The sequence below is a fragment of the Schistocerca serialis genome, chromosome 7 (genome assembly GCF_023864345.2).
Source record: "Schistocerca serialis cubense isolate TAMUIC-IGC-003099 chromosome 7, iqSchSeri2.2, whole genome shotgun sequence".
NCBI lineage: Eukaryota > Metazoa > Arthropoda > Insecta > Orthoptera > Acrididae > Schistocerca > Schistocerca serialis.
The window spans coordinates 165,829,861-165,847,067 of NC_064644.1; positions in this window are offsets into that span (position 1 = coordinate 165,829,861).

Below are 17,207 nucleotides of genomic sequence, written 5' to 3' on the forward strand. Positions count from 1 at the left end.
ACAAATCAGTCTCCAAGTAAATTCCAAAAATTGCCACACATTAAACATTCATAGCTCACATGTACAGATTTCATCAGATCGTGATTATATTTAAACAAGAACTGGAAATATATATTTCATTTCATTACTATTTTATTTTATTTGTCTTAGTTATTAATGTAGGGACGGGCGAGTCACTTCGTGAGTTCTCTTTTGAAAACCGGTAGTCGTTTTAACGCCACCGTTGACCCACGAAGAGGGTAGCTTGACGACGGAAAGAATGGTCCTTGTGCCGCTGCCACGCCTCACGCTCCCACCATGACACAGAAAACAGAACAAAAATATTTTCAGTATCATATTACAAAACATAATACGTAAGCTGTTTTCATTTCAACATCATTACAAAACTTATGAGAACTTACAATCCATGTGTTGCGTGACAGAGATTGCTCGATGGTACAGGGTACTAACCTTTGTATCATCATAATACGCAACCATCATGCACTTTCTTAGGGGAAAAATTTGTTTCAGTCCTGAGAAATGCCTGTTCATGTAACTACACACTGAAATTTTAAATACTATGCGCAAGGAATGGAAAAAAATACGAGTTACAGAAAATTAGTTGCACTACGATATTAACACTGACAACAAAAATCAAAATGGTCACAAATATTAATACGATAACAACGTTCCTTAAATGAAAAATATAGATCTCCACTCGGTTGTTTTGGAGGAGGCAACGACCTGTGGAAAAAAGCAAGGAAATGTTACAGTGGCTTAAACACTTCATCAGAGGAAGAACGGATGAAACGTTGAAAAGAAAAGAAGATGAAGATCACAGAAGAAGAATGCAGTCGGCTGTGAAAGCCTGTGATGATAATAATTTCGTGTGGTTCAATAGCCTGGTGCAAGTCTTTCGACTGGAAGCCGGTTCGACGTGTCATCCTCCACAGTTATACTACCGACGAAAGAGGATCAACACTTTATCATGGAATACGCACCACGTGTTGTTTCTGGGTACTACTCACATCTAAAAGATGAAGGCAAAATTAAAGACATACCGAGAAATCTGTGATCCGACCAGGATTCGATGTCGCGGCCTTTGTTTTCAATCACGCACTACCCTTTTTTTCCCCTCACATTTCTCGCCACTATTCTGGTCAACTGGCCTGGGCGTACGGCGCATCACGGCTCTTCAGCTTGATCGCTGAAATATTTAACTCAGTTATTTTATTCACAGGACAGCTAGCCCCCTTACCGATCACGCTGAACTACCGTGCCGGCATTTTCATAGCGCGAGGCACGGCCATAAAAGCCGTATGTCCTATGAAGTTTTAATAAGGAAACTACCGTTTGAATGTAAAATCAGTTCTAGGATCGGATCATTTTCATGTCTCCCGCTTCTCTGGTCAATGTTTCGAGTACGTGTCCTCGGGTTTTCTTCTACATGATGAGGCCGCAGCTCGTGGTCTTGCAGTAGCGTTTTCGCTTCCCGAGCACGGGGTCCCGGGTTCAATTCCCGGCGTGGTCAGGTATTTCCAAGTGCCTCGAGATGACTGTGTGTTGTGTCATCACCATCATTGATCCTCATTACGACTGGAGGAAGGCAAATTGCCAACCACCTCCACTAGGACCTTGCCTAGGACGGCGGTGCGGGCCCCGCATCGTTCACCTACGCTCTGTCAAGTAGGGTTTTGGAATATACACTGTATTCGAACATTATGAAGTACCTCGAAGAAAAGGATTTATTGACACGTAGTCAGCACGGATTCAGAAAATATCGTTCTTGCGATAGAAAACTAGCTCTTTATACTCATGACAGGGGATGTCAAATTGATTCCATATTTTTAGATTTCCAGAAGGCTTTCGACACCGTTTCTCACAAGCGTCTTCTAACCAAACTGCGTATCTATCGAATATCGCATCAGTTGTGCGACTGGATTCGTGATTTCCTGTCAGAAAGGTCACAGTTTGTAGTAATAGACGGAAAGTCATCGAGTAAAACATAATTAATATCCGGCGTTCCCCAAGGAAGTGTTATAGGCCCTCTATTGCTACTGATCTATATTAATGACATAGGAGACAATTTGAGTAGCCGTCTTAGATTATTTGCAGATGATGTTCTCATTTACCGTCTTGTAAGTCATCAGATGACTAAAACGAATTGCAAAATGATTTAGATAAGATATTTGTATGGTGCGAAAAGTGACAGTTGACCCTGAATAAACAAAAGTCTGAAGTTATTCACAAGAGTACTAAAAGAAATCAGCTAAATTTCGATTAAACGGTAAGTCACACAAATCTGAAGGCTGTAAATTCAACTAAATACTTAACGATTACAATTACAAATACCCTAAATTGGAACGATCATATAGATAATGTTGTGGGTTGGTACAACCAAAGACTGCGATTCATTGACAGAACACTTGGAAGGTGCAACAGGTCTACTAAAGAGACTGCTTACACCATGTTTGTCCGCCCTATTCTGGAGTATTTATGTGTGGTGTGGGATCCGTATCAGATGGGAGTGACGGATGACATCGAAAAAGTACAAAGAAGAGCAGCTTGTTTTGTATTATCGAGAAGTAGGAGAGAAGGTGCCACAGACATGATACGTGAATTGAGTGGCAATCATTAAAACAAAGGAGTTTTTCGTTGCGACGAGATCTTCTCATGAAATTTCAAAATCCCGTTTTCTCCTCCGATTGTGAAAACGTTCTATTGGCACCCACCTACATAGGGGGAAATGATCATCACGACAAAATAAGAGAAATCAGGGCTCGCACAGAAGAGCTTAAGTGTTCGTTTTTCCTGCGCCCCGTTCGAGAGTGGAACGGTAGAGAGACAGCTTGAAGGTGGTTCATTGAATCCTCTGCCAGGCACTTTATTGTGAATAGCAGAGTAATCACGTAGATGTTGATGCAGCTGGTCCGTGGAGCGCCACAGCCAACCCTCCTAGTTTCGAACGTACCAGTTTCCCGCAGCCGGGTTCTTGTATTCGGACGAAGGTGTTAATGTGATGTCATATATACGAGATCTTTTCAAAAAATCGCGGAACATTCGTAATTTCCTGCCGATGGTGTGTAGGAGCGATGTGCTTTTGGCATCCCTGCACGCGCGTATGTTTAATGTGTAACTGCCGGAAGTTCCATAGTTGTATGTCTGTTACTTATTGTTCAGTGCTGTATTGAGTAGAACGTTGCGCTGCACAGTTTGCGAATTTCGAGAGAGTAGAATTAAAGGATCAACGCGTCTGCATTAAATTTGATGCGAAACTCAAGAAGACCTCTACAGAGACACACCAAATGACGCAGGAAGCCTACGGTGGTGATGAGTGCTTAAGCCGTACTCGGTGTTACAAGTGGTTCACACTGTTTAAAAATGGCTGGACGGAAGTTAAAGATGACGCTCGTTCAGGACGCTCTTCGACGTCCACTGGCGACGCTAATGTCCGTAACGTCAACGAAATTGTGCGTGCTAATCGAAAATTCACTGTCCGAGAAAATGTGACATTTCAATTGAATCATATCATTAAATACTGACGCGGCATCTTGAGGTGCATCGCGTCGCCTCCAAGTTCGTCCCTCGACTGGTGAATCAAGAGCAGAAAGATCTTCACCTCGCAATCTGTGAAGAGCTTTTGGATCGCGCAAATGAGAACGAGATGTTCCTTAAGAGAGTCGTAACTGGTGATGAGACGTGGGTCTACGGTTACGATGTTGAGACCAAGGTTCATTCTTTACAACGGGTCGGGAAAGGTTCTCCATCACCAAAAAAGGCTCGTCAGGTGAGGTCAAATGTCAAAGCCAGGCTGACAGTTTTCTTCGGCTTTAAAGGATTAGTCCATCATGAATTCGTGCCACATGGACAAACTGATGGTACTAGCGGGAAGTGTTGCGAAGTCTGCGACAATATGTGAGAAGGAAACGGCCCGAAATGTGGCGAGACAATTCATGGCTCTTGCATCACGGTAACACACCCGCACATTCATCCCTGTTGGTGGGTGGCTATTGCACAGAAAACTAGATCACTGTGCTGCCTCGCCCTCCATACTGTCCAGAGTGGACCGCTGCGGACTTTTTTTTTACTCCCACAGGTGAAAACCCTGTTGAAGGAACGAAGATTTGCAAACGATAGACGAGATAAAAGAAAATTCACACACGACGCTTCGCGCCATCCAGCAAGAGGCGTGCCAAGACTGCAAGGAAGCGGAAACGGCATGGGAGCGGTGTATTAATTGTGGAGGAGAGTATTTCGAAGGAGAAGTAAAAGGTACATCTACATCTACATCTACATCTATACTCCGCGAGCCACCTTACGGTGTGTGGCGGAGGGTACTTATTGTACCACTATCTGATCCCCCCTTCCCTGTTCCACTCACGAATTGTGCGTGGGAAGAACGACTGCTTGTAAGTCTCCGTATTTGCTCTAATTTCTCGGATCTTTTCGTTGTGATCATTACGCGAGATATATGTGGGCGGTAGTAATATGTTGCCCATCTCTTCCCGGAATGTGCTCTCTCGTAATTTCGATAATAAACCTCTCCGTATTGCGTAACGCCTTTCTTGAAGTGTCCGCCACTGGAGCTTGTTCAGCATCTCCGTAACGCTCTCGCGCTGACTAAATGTCCCCATGACGAATCGCGCTGCTTTTCGCTGGATCATGTCTATCTCTTCTATTAATCCAACCTGGTAAGGGTCCCATACTGATGAGCAATACTCAAGAATCGGACGAACAAGCGTTTTGTAAGCTACTTCTTTCGTCGATGAGTCACATTTTATTAGAATTCTTGCTATGAATCTCAACCTGGCGCCTGCTTTTCCCACTATTTGTTTTATGTGATCATTCCACTTCAGATCGCTCCGGATAGTAACTCCTAAGTATTTTACGGTCGTTACCGCTTCCAATGATTTACCACCTATGGCATAATCGTACTGGAATGGATTTCTGCCCCTATGTATGCGCATTATATTACATTTATCTACGTTTAGGGAAAGCTGCCAGCTGTCGCACCATGCATTAATCCTCTGCAGGTCCTCCTGGAGTACGTACGAGTCTTCTGATGTTGCTACTTTCTTGTAGACAACCGTGTCATCTGCAAATAGCCTCACGGAGCTACCGATGTTGTCAACTAAGTCATTTATGTATATTGTGAACAATAAAGGTCCTATCACGCTTCCCTGCGGTACTCCCGAAATTACCTCTACATCTGCAGATTTTGAACCGTTAAGAATGACATGTTGTGTTCTTTCTTCTAGGAAATCCTGAATCCAATCACAAACCTGGTCCGATATTCCGTAAGCTCGTATTTTTTTCACTAAACGTAAGTGCGGAACCGTATCAAATGCCTTCCTGAAGTCCAGGAATACGGCATCAATCTGCTCGCCAGTGTCTACGGCACTGTGAATTTCTTGGGCAACTAGGGCGAGCTGAGTTTCACATGATCTCTGTTTGCGGAATCCATGTTGGTTATGATGAAGGAGATTTGTATTATCTAAGAACGTCATAATACGAGAACACAAAACATGTTCCATTATTCTACAACAGATTGAAGTAAGCGAAATAGGCCTATAATTATTCGCATCTGATTTATGACCCTTCTTGAAAATGGGAACGACCTGCGCTTTCTTCCAGTCGCTAGGTACTTTACGTTCTTCCAGCGATCTACGATAAATTGCTGATAGAAAGGGGGCAAGTTCTTTAGCATAATCACTGTAGAATCTTAAGGGTATCTCGTCTGGTCCGGATGCTTTTCCGCTACTAAGTGATAGCAGTTGTTTTTCAATTCCGATATCGTTTATTTCAATATTTTCCATTTTGGCGTCCGTGCGACGGCTGAAGTCAGGGACCGTGTTAAGATTTTCCGCAGTGAAGCAGTTTCGGAACACTGAATTCAGTATTTCTGCCTTTCTTCGGTCGTCCTCTGTTTCGGTGCCATCGTGGTCAACGAGTGACTGAATAGGGGATTTAGATCCGCTTACCGATTTTACATATGAGCGTAGAAAAATTTTGTGGACAAAGTTCCGGAATTTTTTGAGCACACTTCGTATTACAACAGGTACAGACGACGGCGCCCCCTTCTCAGCTTGCGTGCCTACCGTGAAGTGGGAAATGTCAATCTGATTCGAACTTCAAACACTTTATATCCAAACGATACATCTCCTCTTCCTTATCAAAACCTCATTTACTAAATCCCTTATGCAGCCCATAGAAGCCTGTAATAGCAATTTTGAATTACCTTGTATAGATAAATACCCCTAGTAACAAATAAAGAAAAACATCGCGCGAAGCATAACCAACAGCAGTTCGCATCTCTCTCTTTGTTCTCCACCTACACCAACCTTTCACCGGCGTTAGTCGCCAGCCTTTGAGGAAGAGGACAGATCGTTGGAAAAAGTGGAACCATATGATGTTAATCCCTTGCATTTCGTTATAGTGGTTCTGGTGTGGGATAAAGTTATGGCGAAACTGTTCCGTTCGTTTTACATTATTGTTAGCACATAAGGTGCAAAATGTGTCTGCCAAAAATGGTTTCACATCGTAATACGTAATCTTTAACTGTCACGCATAACACACCGAGCTCGGCCTGCAACGAGCCGACGACATCACTAGTGTGTCTACAAAATAAATTTCGTTGGGTAGTAACGAGGGGCATGAAAGGGAAGCAGTGGTTGGGAAGGGAGTGAGACAGGGTTGTAGCCTCTCCCCGATGTTATTCAATCTGTATATTGAGCAAGCAGTAAAGGAAACAAAAGAAAAATTCGGAGTAAGTATTAAAGTCCATGGAGAAGAAATAAAAACGTTGAGGTTCGCCGATGACATTGTAATTCTGTCAGAGACAGCAAAGGACTTGGAAGAGCAGTTGAACGGTATGGACAGTGTCTTGAAAGGAGGTTATAAGATGAACATCAACAAAAGCAAAAAGAGGATAATGCAATGTAGTCGAATTAAGTTGGGTGATGCTGAGGGGATTAGATTAGGAAATGAGACACTTAAAGTAGTAAAGGAGTTTTGCTATTTGGGGAGCAAAATAACTGATGATGGTCGAAGTAGAGAGGATATAAAATGTAGACTGGCAATGACAAGGAAAGCGTTTCTGAAGAAGAGAAATTTGTTAACATCGAGTATAGATTTAAGTGTCAGGAAGTCGTTTCTGAAACTATTTGTATAGAGTGTAGCCATGTATGGAAGTGAAACATGGACGAAATGTGGTGCTACAGAAGAATGCTGAAGATTAGATGGGTAAATCACATAACTAATGAGTAGGTATTGAATAGGATAAGGGGAGAAGAGGAGTTTGTGGCAAAACTTGACAAGAAGAAGGGACCGGTTGGTAGGACATGTTCTGAGGCATCAAGGGATCACAAATTTAGCATTGGAGGGCAGCGTGGAGGGTAAAAATCGTAGATGGAGACCAAGAGATGAATACACTAAGCAGATTCAGAAGGATGTAGGTTGCAGTAAGTACTGGGAGATGAAGAAGCTTGCACAGGATAGAGTAGCATGGAGAGCTGCATCAAACCAGTCTCAGGACTGAAGACCACAACAACAACAGTAACATGCTTTGAAGTTAATCTCACAGCTAAGCAGGTCTATGTGTCAATTTTAACTACAGTCGGACTGATTAATACCGAGATTAACCGAATGATCTGCGGAGAACAATACGTAAGTGAACACGACGAAACATGAACAATTCCACTTCAGAATAAATGCAGATTTATTTAGAAAGACTCAGTGAAACACTTTACACAAAATGAAACACAACAGACACAAAAAATATATCACAGTGCGCTGTAATAAGAAACTTAGTGCAACGCAGTCACATTACATAACGCATGTAATTCACACGTAACCTAACAAGCAGCGAATAGAAAGATCCGAAACGCACTTACTCTCAGATGGGTGTCGGCACAACCATACTGTGTCTAGGCAAATATACACTAATCGCAGCTCATAGCTATAGTAAATGCAAACACTTAATGGTTCAGCCACAGCTGTGCAAATGGCGATCGAGAGCTTTCCACAAATTAATTTAAAGAGAGTGCCCAGAGGTGTGCATCGTGAACGCCATTTTAAAACGAAGTGATTTTTACACAAGGACAGCGCTAGTAATTATTTTCAAACTTTAAAATTTGATTTCTATATCTTGTTCACCTTCCCCATGAACCATGGACCTTGCCGTTGGTGGGGAGGCTTGCGTGCCTCAGCGATACAGATAGCCGTACCGTAGGTGCAACCACAACGGAGGGGTATCTGCTGAGAGGCCAGACAAACGTGTGGTTCCTGAAGAGGGGCAGCAGCCTTTTCAGTAGTTGCAAGGGCAACAGTCTGCATGATTGACTGATCTGGCCTTGTAACAATAACCAAAACGGCCTTGCTATGCTGGTACTGCGAACGGCTGAAAGCAAGGGGAAACTACAGCCGTAATTTTTCCCGAGGGCATGCAGCTTTACTGTATGATTACATGATGATGGCGTCCTCTTGGGTAAAATATTCCGGAGGTAAAATAGTCCCCCATTCGGATCTCCGGGCGGGGACTACTCAAGAGGATGTCGTTATCAGGAGAAACAAAACTGGCGTTCTACGGATCGGAGCGTGGAATGTCAGATCCCTTAATCGGGCAGGTAGGTTAGAAAATTTAAAAAGGGAAATGGATAGGTTGAAGTTAGATATAGTGGGAATTAGTGAAGTTCGGTGGCAGGAGGAACAAGACTTCTGGTCAGGTGACTACAGGTTTATAAACACAAAATCAAATAGGGGTAATGCCGGAGTAGGTTTAATAATGAATAGGAAAATAGGAATGCGGGTAAGCTACTACAAACAGCATAGTGAACGCATTATTATGGCCAAGATAGATACGAAGCCCACACCTACTACAGTAGTACAAGTTTATATGCCAACTAGCTCTGCAGATGACGAAGAAATTTAAGAAATGTATGATGAAATAAAAGAAATTATTCAGATTGTGAAGGGAGACGAAAATTTAATAGTCATGGGTGACTGGAATTCGAGTGTAGGAAAAGGGAGAGAAGGAAGTATAGTAGGTGAATATGGATTGGGGGACAGAAATGAAAGAGGAAGCCGCCTGGTAGAATTTTGCACAGAGCACAACATAATCATAACTAACACGTGGTTTAAGAATCATGAAAGAAGGTTGTATACATGGAAGAACCCTGGAGATACTAAAAGGTATCAGATAGATTATATAATGGTAAGACAGAGATTTAGGAACCAGGTTTTAAATTGTAAGACATTTCCAGGGGCAGATGTGGACTCTGACCACAATCTATTGGTTATGACCTGTAGATTAAAACTGAAGAAACTGCAAAAAGGTGGGAATTTAAGGAGATGGAACCTGGATAAACTAAAAGAACCAGAGGTGGTAGAGAGATTCAGGGAGAGCATAAGGGAGCAATTGACAGGAATGGGGGAAATAAATACAGTAGAAGAAGAATGGGTAGCTTTGAGGGATGAAGTAGTGAAGGCAGCAGAGGATCAAGTAGGTAAAAAGACGAGGGCTAGTAGAAATCCTTGGGTAACAGAAGAAATATTGAATTTAATTGATGAAAGGAGAAAATATAAAAATGCAGTAAGTGAAACAGGCAAAAAGGAATACAAACGTCTCAAAAATGAGATCGACAGGAAGTGCAAAATGGCTAAGCAGGGATGGCTAGAGGACAAATGTAAGGATGTAGAGGCCTATCTCACTAGGGGTAAGATAGATACCGTCTACAGGAAAATTAAAGAGACCTTTGGAGATAAGAGAACGACTTGTATGAATATCAAGAGCTCAGATGGAAACCCAGTTCTAAGCAAAGAAGGGAAAGCAGAAAGGTGGAAGGAGTATATAGAGGGTCTATACAAGGGCGATGTACTTGAGGACAATATTATGGAGATGGAAGAGGATGTAGATGAAGATGAAATGGGAGATATGATACTGCGTGAAGAGTTTGACAGAGCACTGAAAGACCTGAGTCGAAACAAGGGCCCCGGAGTAGACAATATTCCATTGGAACTACTGACGGCCGCGGGAGAGCCAGTCCTGACAAAACTCTACCATCTGGTGAGCAAGATGTATGAAACAGGCGAAATACCCTCGGACTTCAAGAAGAATATAATAATTCCAATCCCAAAGAAAGCAGGTGTTGACAGATGTGAAAATTACCGAACTATCAGCTTAATAAGTCACAGCTGCAAAATACTAACAGGAATTCTTTACAGACGAATGGAAAAACTAGTAGAAGCCAACCTCGGGGAAGATCAGTTTGGATTCCGTAGAAACACTGGAACACGTGAGGCAATACTGACCTTACGACTTATCTTAGAAGAAAGATTAAGGAAAGGCAAACCTACGTTTCTAGCATTTGTAGACTTAGAGAAAGCTTTTGACAATGTTGACTGGAATACTCTCTTTCAAATTCTAAAGGTGGCAGGGGTAAAATACAGGGAGCGAAAGGCTATTTACAATTTGTACAGAAACCAGATGGCAGTTATAAGAGTCGAGGGACATGAAAGGGAAGCAGTGGTTGGGAAGGGAGTAAGACAGGGTTGTAGCCTCTCCCCGATGTTGTTCAATCTGTATATTGAGCAAGCAGTAAAGGAAACAAAAGAAAAATTCGGAGTAGGTATTAAAATTCATGGAGAAGAAATAAAAACTTTGAGGTTCGCCGATGACATTGTAATTCTGTCAGAGACAGCAAAGGACTTGGAAGGGCAGTTGAATGGAATGGACAGTGTCTTGAAAGGAGGATATAAGATGAACATCAACAAAAGCAAAACGAGGATAATGGAATGTAGTCTAATTAAGTCGGGTGATGCTGAGGGAATTAGATCAGGAAATGAGACACTTAAAGTAGTAAAGGAGTTTTGCTATTTGGGGAGCAAAATAACTGATGATGGTCGAAGTAGAGAGGATATAAAATGTAGGCTGGCAATGACAAGGAAAGCGTTTCTGAAGAAGAGAAATTTGTTAACATCCAGTATTGATTTAAGTGTCAGGAAGTCATTTCTGAAAGTATTCGTATGGAGTGTAGCCATGTATGGAAGTGAAACATGGACGATAAATAGTTTGGACAAGAAGAGAATAGAAGCTTTCGAAATGTGGTGCTACAGAAGAATGCTGAAGATTAGATGGGTAGATCACATAACTAATGAGGAAGTATTGAATAGGATTGGGGAGAAGAGAAGTTTGTGGCACAACTTGACCAGAAGAAGGGATCGGTTGGTAGGACATGTTCTGAGGCATCAAGGGATCACCAATTTAGTATTGGAGCGCAGCGTGGAGGGTAAAAATCGTAGAGGGAGACCAAGAGATGAATACACTAAGCAGATTCAGAAGGATGTGGGTTGCAGTAGGTACTGGGAGATGAAAAGGCTTGCACAGGATAGAGTAGCATGGAGGGCTGCATCAAACCAGTCTCAGGACTGAAGACCACAACAACAACAACATCTTGTTCACAACGAAAATTGTTAGTAACTCAGCACAGAGGAGCTGACTTCAATAAATAGGAACAAAGCAACAATGACAAACATATAGTTTTAACTGAAAGGCCTGTTGTGCTTTTGTTAAAGCAAGTAAGTCCAAAAACGACGCTTCCAGTGTGTCTGCAGTGGAAGGACTCTTAATCCGAAATCGTTCACAACCTGAGGGTTGTTCAATTTTTCCTTTTTTTCCCCTACAGTGTAGAGATGTAACTTACAGAATACTAGAACAGACAGAGAAGCAACAAATGGAACGGGTAACAGGTTGGAATAATCAAAATCAAGTGGAAGAAGATGGGATAAATAGGCAGGCGAATGAACAGTGCGATTAGATGCAAAAAGAGAGTTTTTCCCAGGATGCCAATAGATATGGGAAGTAGGCAAACAACAAGCTAATACGAAACCGGTATATAATGCTGAGGACGATATAATTTGGCCTAATCCCTGAAAGTTTACAGTAGTCAGGCCTTGATCGAAGTCTACAGTTTTTAACAACCGTATTTCCTTCCCATAACTAAACTGACAACTCCTTGATGTCTCAGGACGTTTGTTGTTAACCGATCACATCATTTAATCAATTTGAACCGTAAGTTTATTTCTCCCCAAATAAATTAATTACCTCTTTATTTATTATGCGAAATATCTACCTAATTTTCGGCACTCTTCTGCACCACCAAATCTCAGAAGTTTTCTTTTTCTCAGAAATATTTTTCTTGGTATTGCTAGTCTGCATTTTATGTTCTCTCTATTTCGGCCACCGTTAATCATGCAAATAGCGTAACTCATATACTACTTTTAGTGTCTAATTTCCTGTTCTAATCCCCTCATCATCACCTGATTTAATTTGGTTACACTCATTTACATTAGCTTTTCTTTTGTTGATATTCATCTTACAACGTCTCTCCAGACACTGTCAACTCCGCTCAAGTGATTTTGCGGGTTGCGACAGAATTATAGTCTCATCGGCAGACTTCAGAGTTTTGATATCTTCTCTGTGCCTTTCCAGGTATATCCTTGATTTCCTTCATAGCCCATTTTGCAGACTGAATGACATCCGGAACATGGAACAAACTTGCCTCACCCTCTTTTCACTACTGCTTCCCGCTGTTACTCTCTGACCCATATAACTTCTATCTGGTTTCCGTAGAAGTTGTAGATAACATTCTCCTTTGTACATTTGATCCCTGTTAGCTTCAGAATGTGAATAGCGTCTTCTAGTCATTACTGTAAAGACGTTTCTATTAATCTATAATTGCTGTAAACCTTAGCATTCCTTTCTTCAGTCTTTTCCCCAAGATAAGTAATAGTGTCAGTATCGCCCCGCGTGTTCTTAGATTTCTCTGTAACCCACATTGATTGTCTTCTCCGAGGTAGGCTTCTGGCAGTCTTTACACTCTTCTGCTAATAATTTGTATCCACGTTTTACAACAATGATCTAAAAACTGGTGGTTTTGTGATATTAACCCATTTCAGCGCCTCCCTTTTTTAAAGTGGAGTTAATACATTGTTCTTGAAGTCTGAGGTAATTTTACCTGTCTCATACATCTTACTTACCAGTGGAATATTTTTGTCATGGTATGTTTTCCCAAGGATCTTAATAGTTCTGTGGGAATGTCGTCTGCTCCACGTACGTTATTTCGACTTAATTCCTTTAGTGCTCTGTCAAATTCTTCTCGCAGTAGCATATCTACCATCTTATCTTCATCCTTCTTCCCTTACTGTAATGCTGTCTTGAAGTTCGTTTTATTTGTTTAGCTCTTACGCGCATTGCTTCCATCTTCTAGCCTTCTTTCTTTGCTTTTTCGGTGCAATGACTGAGAATTTTAAGAAGCGTGAAACAGTTTGTTAAAAATGCCTGTCATATCGTCAAGCTTGGATTTGAAACCCTTCTCGAGCAGACATGCCACAGTAAGTGGCACCGAACATTCAATACTAGCGCCACACTGGACAGAAACAAAACTATGAACAAGAGAGCAGCGGCAGTAATAGCACGCCTCTATGGGCCTGGCGACGTAAGCGTTTGCTCAACCAAGTTTTGTATAAAAAACAGTGTGAAATAAGGGTGCATTTAAAAAAAGGACGTAGAAAAGAGTGTACAGTAGAAATAGCGACAAAATAAAATCCATTGAAGTTACACAACTGAGCGGAAAATGACATACATAACCACTACTCACGGAAAAGGATTTAAAAAATAGCAAATCTCTTCATGAAAAATTTGCAGATGACATTCTGTCAAAACGGAAGAAAGGCACAAAAACAAGCCGATCTGTAAAAATTTATTTCCGCAAAGAATGTAATTCGAGCTGAACAATTCGAGACAAATTAAACAAAACACACGCGTTATTATTTTTAGGCTTAAAATAGAAGAACAACCACCAATTTATGTGACATTTTGCAGAAATAAACGAGGCCCATAGGAGATCATAAATAGATATCGAAACAGGTCTGGATAGTATAAAAGAAATTTATTGTGTTTTGCATAACGCTGCGTTTAGAAAGCCAAAATTAGTCTTTCATTTAATTTATCATTACGTGAGCTATAAGCCGCTGGCTTGATGCAGAGAAGCTCTATGCACAGCTTTTGCGTGACAAAAATGCCACATCCTTTGGCTGTATAGCGAAATCATATCTGTACACGCTACTCTGCATCGGTACCTTATTGGCCAATCCGGATTAGGGCAGGGATAGAGAGAGCCCACACGTTTGTTTTTGCAGCTGCTGGGGTATTCATATTGCATGGGCGCTGTCTACGATTTTCATGGTTGTATTTGATCAAATACAGCGGCTTTGGCTAATGGTTTACTTCGCAGCCCTTTCGACGGTGGAACATACAAGATTTTATGTTCAAAATGTTGTTTGACAGGCTTGGTTCCATGTACAAGGATCAAACCATTCTTTAATTAATTCATTAGTTAGGTCATGGCTTACATCAGATCCGAGTCGTACTTGCGTAGTTCTTTAGGTGAGGAAAGAGATTGGCTAATTCATGGGGAAGTTGCATTCACTGAGGCATTAGAAAAGCAGAATGAGTCTGTTGTAGATCTTTCACACGACACTGTTGGAGACGGAAAACGCCAGTGGCAGTGGACAAAGAAAGTCCGGTTGCACCAATCCTTGAAGAAAGATTGTTTTAGCTGTAGTAGCACAAGGAATATACAAATGTTAGTTTTGTGTTTCCTTTGATTAACATTTATTGTAACATTATGTTTTATAGGACTTTCATTTGTACACACAAATTAATTATAACTTTGGTAATTAAAAAGAGCTGTAGCACCGTGGACCATATCGCCTAGGGAGAGTTTCTGGGAACAATTAGGGACAACCCCTGAAGAGGGATAGTTCGGTTTTTTATGGTACTGTTAAAGTGGCGGTGCCAAGTTATGGTAGCCTTTAAAAGAAAAAAAGATGGCTAGGCGAAAAAAAGCGGGAAAGCACATGCCTGGAAACAACGAGCTCAGGGGATCGATTTTCAGTTGCATAAAAAAGAGTCGTTAGAGCCCTTGCTCGCGGGAGGTAAACGTCCTGAGTTCGAGTCTCGGTCCAGGACACAATTTTAATCTGCCAGGAAGTTTTATTTACAACTTATCACGTTTCCATAGGCAGCTCCCATCTGCCTACTTAGCTTTTGTGCACAAGCCGTAGTTGAGACGAGCTCACTCAATGCATGCGTTCTGCCATCAGTGGAATTGTTATTCAGAGAATCTTCCACTGACAGATTATATGTTGTTTCTTTGTACGCACATTACAGCGAATATAGTTAGATATGAGCTTCTGAGAACTTCGAGAGACGAGCCGATCCTGTCTGTCTACGGTGATTATGACCATTGCGATTAATGCTTGTTGTGAGTAGATAACAGGCCATACAATGTGGAGTCTACATCTCCACTCCACACATTCTCTATAGAAGAGAGGATGCAATGTACTTTCAGGATGTGTTAAAACATTTGGATGTATGGTTGTGATTATGCATTGCTTAAACAAATGGTCACGTGTCTCTACATTTATCCTTGCCCTTTGACAATCCTCCTTACATCCGAATATCTCATGAATAGAATCCGGATCGCGTTAATATTCATTCATGGATCAAAATTTTGTTTACAGAGGGTAGTGACTATTTTCAGGACATTAACACTGAGGTCAAACCAGTTATGTATTGAGATGAAATCTAAAAGGCAGTAGGAAGCTTTACAGTATAAAGAGAATTAAGAAAAGTGTTCTCTCGGTAGGCCAGGTGGGTGGTTTTTGCCGTGCCCAGCGAGACCGACGAACTAATTGCCTCCTCCTTCGACACAAATCCCCTCGACCCCGGACGCCGTTGCATCCGAGTCGGCACGGGTCACAGGGGTTGTGTGGCTCCCCTCGCGGCCCGTAATTAGGTTACAGCTTGCATCTGAAAGTGTAATCCGGCATTGTGTGCAAATGCGCGCCCGCTACCGCGGAAGCACAGGGGGCGGCCGAGCGAGCTGCGGAAATCCTCCGCGGCAGGGCAGGGAGATGCCGCCCACCGACGCCCAGACACTTCCGGGAGTGTGCGCTCGCTCACCACTCATCCACTCTAAACCCGAGGTTGTTTTTCCATTTTCGTTCCACACTCTGAGGGAGCTAGACGGGGGCCACTGAGAGGGTCCGCTCTATTTGCACATTTATTTAAATGAAAAAATATGGCTCTAGAGACCTTTTCAAGTCATCTGAAGGGGTCTCTGGAACCATATGGTATCATCCGATTAAAGCACTCATGGCTGGATTTCAGGCAGGATCCCCCGTTCGATGCTGAGCTGCTATTCCAATAGAGATTGAGAGCCTCTGCAATGCTCTTCGAGTTTAGGGAAAATACCAAGTGGGCTGTGGTGTCAGTGGGAATTTCGATGGAAGAGGGACGCGTGCTAGGGTACTGCATGCAATTATGCGAAACCACTGTGCAAAATGGCTTCTGTTTCACGAGCAAGAGATTTGGGTTTGAATGCTGAACACGGTAAAAATTTTCATTTGTCGCTTCTGTCTGCATATGCACAAAATTTATTCACACCAACGAGAAGAAGAGACATACAAAGATATTAGATAATACTATTAAGCCACGACGTCCTCCCACTCTGGACAACCTACAACGGTACAATCAGTTGCATTGGCCTAGTAATCTCTCTTTGCTCAGTAGTTGCGACAATAACAGTCCAATAAACTCCATCCCTCGTCCTTTTTCACTCAAGTTGGGGCAAGACGTCTTCTTGGAGAAGGACGATATCGCTGCTTCTGATCCTGTGGCTCTGAACTTGATGAAGGCTCCTGAGCAGCAGTAAGTCTTTGCTCCGACGATTCCAGAAGTCTTCTGTTACTTTTTCGTGGAGCTTGAATTATACACTCATTTTCATAAGTTAAGGATAATGCTGATACATGGTGAGACAACGCTCTTCTGGGCGGTTTTCGGGTTTAAATCACCTCGGGGTATGACCATGCGGTGCATTTGACCTGCGGTCGTCGCACGGTGGTGCTGGCAGCAGTCCACGTACGCAGAGGTGTGTTGGTGCATGTCAGAGTACGGTGCAGCGAGTAAGTGTGCAGGCGTTTTCAGACTTGCTAATGGTGACTGTGTGTTGAAAATGGCTCAAAGAACACATATTGATGACATTATGAGGGGTAGAATACTCGGGCGACTGGAAGCTAGTCAAACACAGCAGGTCGTAGCACGGGCCCTCCGTGTGCCACAAAGTGTGATCTCAAGATTATGGCAACGATTCCAGCAGACAGGAAAC